A 12,211-nucleotide genomic window follows, 5' to 3' on the forward strand; every position below is an offset into this window, starting at 1 on the left:
TAGTCATTTTCCAGAGGTTTTCATGTAGTATGTATGGGACATGTAAAATCCTGTTGTGATGCTCCATAAGAATGTTCTCAATGTTCTCATATTCTATTCCCAAATACTGAAGGTCACAGATGTTCAGTGTGGCTGGCTAAGTATGTTGGAAGGGTGGGTCGTATAAGTGATACTTCAGTAAGCACATAATATTGTTATTTAAAAAAAAAAAAAAGAAAAGCAGGAGGGATTTCCTTTTTGTCTCAGTTTCATTTTGTACTGTTTTCTTTCTCATTTTCTCTGCTGAAGCTAAAGAAAAGAAATTGCATGGACATATGAACAGGAGGTGTCTGTCAGAGCAGGGTTCTGCCCCATCCCAGGCACAAGGAAAAACTGCCAGGTTTGTTTTGCATGAACATCTGACTTGCCTAAGGTTAGCAAGTTCTCTTTTGCAAAAACCATTTCATAAGTTGTTCCACGATTCTATCTTTGGTTTTTTTTATTCCCCGGGTTGGCATAAAAACAAGGTTATGGTTGCTTTCAGTCTCTCTGAGGAGAGTTCACTTCTAGGAGACTCTTTCATCAGTGTACTTAATATCTCAATTTCCACAGCCCTTTCTCATTAGGAATCAGAAGGAAACTCCCTCTCATCAGAAAATGGAGAATTAAATTGTAAATAATAACAGTGTGGGTTAACTTTACGGTTTTTTTAATTGAAAATCTTTTAACAAGAGATTACAATGTTCTAAGTTTTATAATAAGCATGATATCTTTTAATTAGTTATCTCCTTTTAATGCAAAACCACAAAATACCGACTAAATGCAAACATGGTGTTTATGTCCCTCAACTGTTGTTACTGGCAATGTCTGAATTTCCTTATTAACTCTCCTGTGCCTTTATTTGGCTTTTTGAACCATCCCATAGTGCTCTCTGAGTGGGACACTGGGATATATGGCCTCACAGCTGCAGGGTTATGTTGGGATCTGGCCCGGAATGGGTGACATGTGGTTATGTAAAAGATGCAAAAAATAATCCTTCTGAGATGGAAATGGAGCAGAGCAGCCCCTTGAGAGCAGCGTGTCACCGTCCTTTTATCTGCTCCCCTCAGCTGGGGCCTCCCCCAGGCACAGCTGTGCTTCCATGTTCCCTGTGGGGCCCAAGGAGTCAGTCCCCGCCATTTTGGGGCTCTTGAGGCCCTGGGTCAGTCCCCGCCATTTTGGGGCAGCCCCTGGGTCGGTCCCCGCCATTCTGGACTGGACCAGAGGCTGACTGAGGCTCACGGAGGGCAGGGCGGAGCAGTGGCCGTCCCACCTGTACAGAGCTCAACCTGTGCCGGTCAACCTTTCCTTTGGTGTTGTGCAGAAATAAAGCTGGAAGTGCAATCCTGGAAGCAGTTTGGGACATTACTAAGGAGGGAACTTTTTGCTAAGGTATAATTGTCCTTGTTTTTTCTGCCTATGTGAAGTAATGTGAAATAATTTTCCTCTTTTCTGTCTAGGCTGCCCCAGAGTGTTAATTCTCAGAGCAGTTTTGTCTTGAAACATTTTTGTTTCCAGACAAGTCTTTGCCTTCTAAAATTGCCTTTTTCTGAGGTTTGTACAACTCCCTGTTGTCCTTGGAGAGATGCAGGTGTTGAAGAGCCTTATCCCAGCATCTCCTGGGCAGGATGCATTGCATGTGTTTTCTCCTAGTTTTGTGTGTTTCAGGGTGTTTTTTTCTTCTAGATTTGTGCCTTTTTAACCCTGTTGATGTGTTCACTTGCTTTGCCTTTGATCCTTGGGTGATTGAGAAGACTGAAGGTGATGGGGTGAGAAGGGTGAGGTTTCAGTGAGGAGAGCCCTTGAGAGCTTAATGAGGCTGAGGCCAGGTTTTGAGGAAGAGTGTGCACTGAACATGGTTTGCTGAGAGGCTGGGAGAAGTTGTCATTAGACAATGCATTTATAGTGCAAGTGGCATAGGAACAGGAGAGTCATTCCTATGGATTGAGCAGACTTTTGGCACCAAAGTGTTGTAAAATCCTTGTCTAGTGAAATGGGGAAGGCATTGCTGCACGGGAGGGCATTAATTATTTGTCTGGGATAATGAGTACCTGGAAAGGAGTGTCTTGTGCTCAGGACATGTAGAGCTGAAACATAACTAATGAAGAAGAGAGAGACATCTCTGAGAATGAGCACATGCAGAGCAGGCCCCACAGGGAAAGAATGAAACCGACCTGTTGCCTTCATTATTTTTTCTGTAAGTGAAACAGAAACCGGTGTTTGGGTGTAAAATGGAAAGCAGGAAGGTGTTTGTGCTTTTTTTTTTTTTTGTGCTAAGTGTGATTCTAATACTTTGTTTTCCTGATAACCAGTTGGACAAATTGTTCTTAGCAGTGTGTGTGCTTTTTGGTTTTTTGCTTGTATGTTTGGCTTGTTTTTGTTTGTTCAGTTTTGGTGGTTTTTTAACCAGGCACTGGGATTTATTTTTTTTTTTTTAGTTATCATGACACCTTTTCAGTATAACTCCTCTGGACTCTTTGCTACACTGTCAGTTACAAACAGTAGTCTTTTTTAATTAATATTTTCAGTTCAAGGCAGGGGTTACAGTGTTGATGTGTCTACATGTTAAATTCTCCGTCTCAGAGAGGGAAGCCTACGGAGACTGAATTTGTAGTTAGTAAGATCAAGTTATCCTTTGATGGTGTTTTGTTAAGAGCTGATGAACCAAAAACCTTCCTTTTTGCACACTGTTGTGGCTGGTGAGCTCCTTTTCCATGTGCAATGATGGCATATTAATGCTCTTCAAATTCGAGTGGGGAAAGACTTCTTTTCCTGTGGATTTGTAGTGTGTTTTTCAAATGAAATACTAGCAAATGAATCCAAACGTTTTGCAGTGGTTAGCATGGGAGATCACACACTTAAAAGTGTCTTCCTGGTGAAATTTCAGACCTAAATATTGTGTATCTTTTTGTCTTTGTAGTGATGAAGCAACAGTTATCTCAGGGACAAAGCTTGCCAACCAAGTGTTGCAAGAAGTTCAAAGGGATGTAGAATCGTGGATATCCGTTGGCAACAAGAGACCTCATCTCACTGTCGTATTGGTAGGAGACAATCCAGCCAGTCATATCTATGTCAGGAACAAGATAAAAGCAGCTGCAGCTGTGGGTATGTCCTATAAGTGATCCTTTGGTAAGCACAAGATACTGTTACTTAAAAATAAAACAATAAAGCAGGAGGAATCCCCTGTTTTGTCTTAATTCAATCTTGCACCATTTTCTTCCTCATCTCCTCTGCTGAAGCTAAAGAAAAGAAATTGCATGGACATAGGAAGAAAGTAGTTTTAATGTCACTTGAGTGGGAGCCCTAAGTTTACTTCTGTAGTGAAATGTTGTTAGGAAAGAGTTTTTCAGCCTCAGACAGGTTTTTAGACTGAATGACCAAGCTGCCCATAGATTTGTTTCCCGATGCTAACGTGTCTCCTGTTTTTTGTTTTTACCAGGCATTTCTAGTGAGATCATTGTGAGGCCTAAAGACATTTCTGAGGAAGAGCTCTTAGATCTGACAGTGCAACTCAACAAGGATTCGAGAGTCAGTGGTTTGTTAGTTCAGCTTCCTCTGCCAGGTGGGTGACACCTTTTGTCCCATTTCTCCTCTACAGTCCGTGTGAGAGGAAAGAGTGTGAGGTTTTCGGGCTGCCTGGGGACATGAGAAGCTGTTGAGAGAGGACCTGCACAGTGAAGGATTGGGTGAGATGGTAATTGTTTTGTTCCACCTGCTGTTCATTTTAAACAAAAAACCAAATTGTGAGAATTGTTTCCTTTGTCAAACTCGCCTTTTTTTGGATAAGTCAGGGTGGTGTTTCAAGGCATTTCCCTCCACTCCTAATTTATCCAGTTGAGTTATCTTTATTTTTCAACCTGTTGCAGTGTTTTGCCTTAGCTCCATACTTTCATCCCTTAGATGATGCTGAGTTATGCTATGCAGGAGATGATGCCACAGCTTTTCTCACAGCGATTGGAGGTTTTGCCTTCAGTCTTTATTCCTGTTTTCTGTGCTGTCTCCCTGGTCCAAGTGAGGTTTGTGCAGAAGTCCTAAAAGCCTTGACTGAAATCTTGTTTTTTTAATTTGCCTTCTCCTAATTTGTAGTATAATCTCACTGAAATATCACTTGGGAGTAGCTGGCCAAGTGGTAATTTTACAGTGATGAAAGTTGTAAAAAAAGCCCTAAACTAAACTAAAACCATTTTCCATCTGGGAAAGAGCAAAAGTGGGGCAGGTGCTGAGAGTCGTCGAGGAAGAAGTGCTTTGCTTGTCTTTGCAATCAAGAGCAGCGCTCCTGGTGAGGGGGGTTTGCACTTGGTCTGCCAGGAGAGCTGCCTGAACCTGGCCACGTGCTGCAATAAATTTGCCACCAGGTGGAAGTGCAGCACAGGAAAGGAGGCAGCTCTTGGAGCCCAAGTAAGGATGTGTTGGAATGTGGTGGTTTTCCTTTGCTCAAACATCTCTACCACTAAGAGCGGATCAGAGTGAACAGGTAATGTCACAAACGTTCATTCCAGCAGTGAGAACTGCTGCAAAAGATGGAGTGCTGAGAGCCCAGGGGTGGAAAACTTTGTGTCTGGAGGCTGTAGCAAAAGGTGCCTGATCCACTGGGCTGAAACATAAATAATGAAGAAGAGAAAGAGAGACATCTCTGAGAATGAGCACGTGCAGAACAGGCCACACAGGAAAAGAATGAAACCGACCTGTTGCTAACATTATTTTTTTTGTAAGTGAAACAGTACAGAAACTGGGGTTTGGGTGTAAAATGGAATGAAGCAAGGTGTTTGTGGTTTCTTTTTTTGTGCTAAGTGTGATTCTAATACTTTGTTTTCCTGATAACCAGTTGGACAAATTGTTCTTAGCAGAGTGTGTGTGTTATTTGGTTGGTTGGTTGGTTGAATTTTTTTTGTTCCATAAGACCCTGTGATTTTATTTTTCAGATTTTTCTTTGTACATTATAATGACCTCTTGGTTCTAACTCACCTGGAGTCCTTGCTAAACTCTGACTGTTACAAAGAGTAGTCACGTTGAATAATTTATCCAGTTCAAGGCAGGGGTTACAGTCTGTGTGTGTCTACGTGTGAAGCTCTTGATCTCAAAGAAGGATCCAAGGGTGTTTGCAGAGGGAAAAGCTCCAACTCAGAGTAACTTTCCAGTAAGTAAGATCAAGTAATCATCTGATGGTGTTTCTTCTGTTCACTGTAGTTGTCAACTGGAGTAGAAAACACACACTCTGTTGTTCTCTAGGAAATGAAAGAGACCGAGATTCAAGGTTGAAATTCATCTTTATGATCTTGAAGGGAGATAAAGACATCAGAGCACAGGCAGTCTTTTACAAATGCTTTTCCTGTGACTGCCATGCAACTACCTTAGCAGTCCTCAGGCAACCATTGTATGCTTGGGAAAATCTTGGCTCCCATACACAGTTTTGAGGCATGGACTGAAGAAATAAGTACTCACCAAGTCTGTGTTAATGAGAATTTTGAATCTTGGTTATATTGGCATTTCTTTATATGAGTGTCAAGCAGTAAATCAGTGTTCTGAGAGTGCTAAAGTTTCTGGATGGATGCATTTTTTGATTAGTAACTACTGGTAAGATATTTGATTAGTACCTAGCATTTCTAGTCTGGCATGGGCTGGTTCTGAACTGTTTTCTCAAGGGAGCACTGGAAAGCACTGATGCAGGTCGGGTAGATTGTGTCGTTCACTATCAGTGCATTGTATTTCTGCAGTGCATTTCTGTCCTAAATATGGAACATTTTTTGTTTTCTTCAGCTTTCTTTAGCACGATTAAAATGAATTAAGGTTTTCCTTTCCTCTGCACCTTGTCTTGCTGTTGCACTTTCAAGAACCTTCCAGTGGAAACAGTAGAAAGTATCTTTTTGTGTGCAAAAAGGAACATTGTAGCATTTGGTGTGGGATCCAATGTGGAGCAAAGGTTCTGGTCTTTTAGAATGGAGGTGTAAGAAGAATCAACAAAGACAGTGATAAACATTTGTAATGCCTTTCACAAATATTATTGGACCCTTTCAAGGCATGTTTTCATGGAGAAACAAGGAAACTACTTTGTTTTGCTTTTGATTGAGACATCAGTTTCTGTTACTGCCAAATAATCTGTAGACAGTCAGGGCTATTTCTACTGAAGTAGTAACACCTCTTCCTAACTAGTAAGAGTCTCCAAATTCTGTAATACATTTGTGTAAGTATGTAATATTTTGACTTTCTCGTTGTTTTTCCTTGTTAGTCAAAAGCCCAGGTAGTCTGTTTGAATGGCAAGGAATGTAAAATGTGCAGTAAGTTAAAGCAGATTCTGCTCAAACTATGTTATTTCCCAGTGCAGTTGAGAGCAGTTGAGTTTGTGGTAGTCAGGAAGATTTGCTGAGCTGGGACTCCGTTTGAAGGCTGTGACTCAGCACAGAACTCTGCACGAGTGAAAGTGAGGTGTCTGGTTGTGCTCGAGCTCCTTGCTATGAGTGCAACAGCAGAGAACATGAATTTCAGCCTCAGGAAGGCTGAAATTAAGCTCGATTGCCATATCTTAATTGCATTTAATGTCTTTTAAATTATTCTAAAAGAATCCTAAGGTATTAAAAGGTTGCCAAGACTTCTAATATGTAGTGTAAGCAGACATGACAAATTCTGTCTGCTAAAGGGATCTTCCTTTGTGTGGACTTTATGTTAAAGCTTATTCTATTACAAAAAGAAAAAAAACAAACAACAACAAACACCCCCCCCAAATTAAAATTATTTTTCTGATAAGAAAGCAGCAAAACAAACCCAGCATCTTCTGTTGCTTTTACTGGGGTATGCTGATACAATTAGCACTGCTGCTGAAGTCAACAGGAGATGTCTTTGTGAGTTTAAAACAAAGCAAATCCACACTGAAGTTCCCAGCAATCCCATACTAGTTGGTATTCCCCTATGTATCTTCCAGTGTCACCATCCTTCTGTGTGGGGAATTAGAGACATAGCAGCAGTAATGGGTCACTGCTGCACAGTTCTCAGCTCTTCATGTCTGGTTTGGGGTTTTTTTACAGCAGAAAGCTTCTGTCCAGCAGAGAGTTGAAATCCTGTGCCTTTCCCTGGCTGACTTGTTATGTGTTTTCCTGTCAGGCAAGGACAGATGGCTCCTGCCCCGGATTTCATTCTGGGGCCTGAAGGGGCGTTTGGTTCCGAGTGAACCGTGGAAAGCCGGCATTTCTGGCAGAGGTGAGTAGGTGTGGAGGGCTGAACATCACCTGGGAAAAACTACAAACACCGTGGTGGGCTGGGGTTGGGCCATGACAGAGGAAGATTTGTGTAAGGTTGCTCTGAGCACTGTCCTTTTTGGGGGACACTTTTTGTGGTGATGAGGGTTGGTAAATTGGTACCCAGGGTCTAAGGGATTTGGGTGCGTGGAGAGCCTGGAAGAGAAGACTGGCAAGTTTACTGAAATAAAAATAATTGCTCCAGGGTGTGTTAGATTTGTTGTCTGAATATTACAGAAAGAGTGTTGTTTTACAAAGTAGCAGGAGACTGACAGCTGGACTTGGTGATCTTTGAGATCCAATAACAATTCTATGGTCCTGCAAACTCAGCACTTCATTGGAAGTTCACAAATATGACAGAGGTAATAGAAGAACATAGGTAAGACATCCCAAAAATAGATCTTGTAGAGATCAGCAGTCCATTGAAGGCAAGTATCAAACACAGGTAGCAGGGCCAGCAGCTTTAGTGAGATTTCAGATTCAGGGTGTGGGTGTCAGAAGTGAAGCTGTGAGCAGGTGAGAGTCCAAGAGAACTTCTGGGCTGAGGTGAAAAGTCAGGTTTCTGCTGACATGCAAGGACAAGATTATCCCTCAGATAATCTCTGCAGACAGCAGGGCAGCTTTATTTATGATGCCAACTGTTTCCCATGGAACACCTGTCTGCTGTTTCTTTTTTGTGCAAAGCCGTTTCTGCACTTGGCATAGGGACTTTGTTTTCATTTATCCTGACTGTGGACACCCCTTGAAGTCCAGCAACTTCACTGGCAACGTGTTCAGCTCTTTCAATCACACAGTAGTGGCCAAAAGACCCCAAGCCCTCTAACAATTGTTACCAGGTGAGTTTGAGTGCACTGTCTCTGTGTGGAACAGGATAGTGAGCTCAGATCCACGGAGCAAGGCGCTTGGCTGGGTTTTGCACAAGCATGTGTTCCTCTATTAGTAATGCTAAGTGGAATATACTTTTCCAGAACTTTTCCTGCCTTCCCACAGAGGTCCTTGCAGACAACTGACATGTTATTCAAATGGTGACAGTCACCATCTTTGAGTACCCTTGCAGAGGGTAATTTGTAATTTGTGCATGAAAGCTTTCTACTTCCATGATCTGCAGCTCTGGAGAACAAAGCAATTTCCCAGCCATTCCTGTAAATATTTTATAAATGCTTAAATATAAATATAGATATTTCTCAGTTCATCAAGTTCATTACAATATAGCCCAAAATATGCCATTTACTCCAAGCCGGAGCTTTACGTGGAAAACAAACCCTCCTGGTTCCAGAAAAGAAATAGTTCTAAGGATTACAAGTGGTTTTAGGTTGCAACAGCAGGCTTACTGTGACTGAGTACATTCTACTGTCTGCATTCGTTTGTCTGGTGCTCTTAGTGCACAGTCAAGCTGAACTTTCTTGGTGCTTCATATCTTGAGAATTTGAAAGAGCTGATGGTAACAATTCCTAAGTCCCCTGAGGACTTAAAAAACTGAGAGGCTTATGATGTGTCCTGTTTTAGTAGCATTTTTTGTTGGGCAATGTATGTCCTTCCAAGCTGAAAACTGGGTGGGAGTCAAAAATCCAGAGTTGCACAAGAAGATATTTCCCTTGTTGTTTTAGTAGATTGACTTGGATCAGAATAAAAAATATGACACAGAGCAGGAGGAAAGAACCGTAGAAGTTTTCAGGGACCCACAGCTTTCAAAGATAACATATAAAATAGGCCCCTATTCCAGCAGGGAAATGATGTTTCATCTTTTGAGGGAAACTGGTTCTTGTCAATCTTTTAGTCCCAGTCTTTGGTGTGCCCCAGGCAGGGAAAGTGAAAAATCTGCCCTGGGGACAGTGGATTTTGCAAATATCTACTGCTCTGCTCAAGCACAGCTGGATGTAAGGCTTCCTGGAATCCATGCTATTCCTGAGACAGACCTGTTCCAAGAGGGCAGTGTGTTCATTTTGGATGGACACCATTCCCAGGAGGAAAGCTGTTAGGTGTGCAGACACACTGAAATCTGTAGAGTGGTGTCCAGTGCAGACAGTGCTTTCTCAGGGCTATGGAGAGGGAGCAGTAAGATCAGGTCACCTGGAAATGGCAGGTAGGGAATGGTGGGAGAGAAAGGGAATAACGTGTTTCTTGCTCTCTAACCACGGGTGTGTTTTGGCACATGCCAAGGTTGGGGACAAAGGCCCTTCTGTACAGAATTCCCTAATGGTGGTGAAGGAGACAGTTTTCTATGTACCCTGGTTTGGCTGTGCCATGTTCCAAGGATGAGCCAGCTTTCCTCAGATGTCACAGGAGAACAGTGTGTGCCTCAGCCCTGTCAACAAGGCCAGGATTTGGTTGTGCCTTCAGGTGAGGTTCTGTTGGATTTCCTGTGCAAAGAGCAATTGCTTTCTCTGCCACTAAACAAGTACTGTGTCCCAAGGGATGGAAGTTACCAATGGCAGTGGAAGAGCCCAGGCACGGGGATTCTTGGCTTTTAGAAGTGTCGGAGGTCCTCGCTACAGCTGGGACCTGAACAGTTTCTGTCTCGAAACAAGTTTACTGTTGTAGACTGTTACAGTTTCCTACCACAGCAAACATTGTTGCTCCTTCCCAGCAAAACTGTTGAACTTCAAACACAGCCCCCACTGGAGGTTAAACCAGAACACAAATTCCTGCCGATTGCAGGGGCGTGCTGGGCTTCAATACATCCATCTCGGGTCAATCTCTCTCCACATCGGAGATTACTCCTTCCCTGCATCCCACCAGCCACACTGGTGCAGGTACACAGCTTTATCTTAGCATGACTTTCTAAAAAAAAACCCAGTGTATTTTTACACAGGGAAATCCTTTAATTGAAGTATATTTCATTACATTGTCAGGACAAATCCACCTTTTTACATATGTTTTTCCCAAGGCAGAGTAATGAAAATTACTTGAGTTATGACAGTATGTCATACAAGTAGGCATAAAATATCTTAAGTCTCTTCAAAACATTTACTGTTCCTTTAGGTCTTGTGCACAGATACCAAAGAATCAAATGTAAACTCAGTTCAAACCAACCAACCAATCCCAACCAAACACAGAAACCAAAACCATCATAGCACAAAACCCCACAGTTTCATGGAAATCATTAAACTTTCATAAGTATTGAATATAGTGAGACTTCAGGAACAGGCTTTGTGATTTCATTGCATGGTCTTTGTGCAGAAAGATCCAAGGCACTCTGCAGTAGAGGCTGGTCAGCAGGAGTGGGGAAAAAAGGTAAAGGAAAACATTCCTGCTGCAAGCAGGTTTTATCCCCTTGTAATGCTGAACAGGCACCAAAATGTTAGGTGCCAGACAGCACTCTTGTTATTCCTAACAGAAGGATAACCCACCATCAATGTCCAGACCCGTTCAAACGTGTCTGCAAACATTTGCACAACCATCTCTGTGATGGGAGCAATAAATATGAGGGGAGGGGATTAGGCATTGAACAGCTGATCTACAAACTCATCAAAAGCAGGGACTTGAGCTCTTGTCTTCTTAGAGCATCTGTTTCCTTGCATCCTTTGACAAAAACATGCCATGTGTCTTGCCCCATCTCTGTGAATATCTTAGATTTGATTTACTGTCTGAAAACAAAACTAGGCAGGACCCAAACCAGGTAAGATGCAGCATGTGAAGCAGTCCTAGCGAGAGCTTACGTAGAGAGAGCTGTTGGGACACAGACTCCCATTCCTGAGCTTTATTGTGTGCAGCTCAGCTGGTTGATACAGCTGCTGGCTTAGTCCCTGTGAGATCAGCCCTGCAGGAAGATCGTATGTCACAGGCAAGTGGCGATTGCCCCATGTCATTCGCAAATGTCTAATGACTAATTTGTACCCCTTTCCAGCTGCAGTTTGGTAATGACATCCTTGGAAGCTGTTGGCTTTTAGCTTGGTCCTAAAAAGAAGTTACAAGATCAGCTTAGGGTCAGTCCCTAAGCAGAAAAACTGGACAGCTTCCCTTGGATCCCTGGAGATGGTGGGGATGGAATCCCCATTCCCTGCAGGCCACAGCCCCACGAGCCTTCCCCTGAGAGTTCCCTGTGTGGTTGCCCCAAGGAAGTGCCATGTTCTTTGCGGGAAGGAGGATTCTCCCAGCTGTAACAAATGGAGGCAATAAACAGTTTGGATGATGGCCAGATAATCTGCTGCAGGTAGATGGATCTCTGACTGGATGCTCTGGAGAGCAGATCTGTTGAGTAAGGCCTTGTCATGCACAGTCAGGTTATGTGTTGTTCTTGGACACATGAGTAAGGCGAGTTTACGTGGCAGTGCTGGGCTTTGTGCTTGGATGACTGTTCACAAGATGGGAACTGTCAGGCTCATTCCACAGGAGTTACTGCTGAGGAAATGCCAGAAGCAGTCTCCTGGGGTCTGGAGCGTGAGGCTCTTTTTAGACATGGAGCAGCAGTGTGTGAAACTGCAGCCAGCTCCTGCCAGAGGCAGGAGTCCAGAGGAGCAGCAGTCAGAGGTGGTGGACAGGCTGTGATGCAGCAGGGGGTAGAGAGCCTGGTCCTGTGAGTCAGTACTTGTGCAGACAGGCCTGGAACAAGGGAAATGGGTCCCCCTGGGACTATTTCAAGAGGCAAGGCCATTGTCCTGAGCTGCAGAGGAGCTCTCTTGGATTCTACCTTTCCTGTGTCTCCCTCCACTGACTTTGGCTCAATTCCTTCAGCAAGGAAGGAAAAGACAGGGAACAGAGAGCATCACGTCCTAGAGAATTTAGAAAGCTGAATTCTCCCCTGCCTGCTGCCATATCTCATTATAGATAAGTTTGCCCCACATTGTACAGATGGAAGCATAGGATGGTGTGGGTTGGAAGGGGACCTTGAGGATCATCCTGAGTGAAGTTGAACTTAGTTCTTGTGAGCAGTGGTGTCAGTAGAGCTGTGCCAGAACTCACCACAGTGTTTGTATCTGCCTCCCTGAAGTTACCGTTCAAGTCCCCCCCCTTGGCTGTGTTCT

General features: G+C 43.3%; 1 protein-coding gene across 2 annotated transcripts in view; it reads left to right on the forward strand.

The window, feature by feature from the left end:
* The first annotated feature begins 2,479 nt into the window (after nt 1-2,479).
* RASSF6 (Ras association domain family member 6) overlaps nt 2,480-12,211 on the forward strand; it is a 72,117-nt gene continuing 62,385 nt past the window's right edge. For both annotated transcript variants that reach the window (XM_018084651.2, XM_018084652.2), the window contains exons 1-4: nt 2,480-2,631; nt 2,939-3,123; nt 3,458-3,580; nt 7,114-7,209. The gene's annotated coding sequence lies outside the window, so the exon portion shown is untranslated. The remainder of the gene's footprint in view (nt 2,632-2,938; nt 3,124-3,457; nt 3,581-7,113; nt 7,210-12,211) is intronic.

Source organism: Manacus vitellinus, unplaced genomic scaffold, assembly GCF_001715985.3.
Source record: "Manacus vitellinus isolate BGI_N305 unplaced genomic scaffold, ASM171598v3 scaffold_73_pilon, whole genome shotgun sequence".
NCBI classification, from domain to species: domain Eukaryota; kingdom Metazoa; phylum Chordata; class Aves; order Passeriformes; family Pipridae; genus Manacus; species Manacus vitellinus.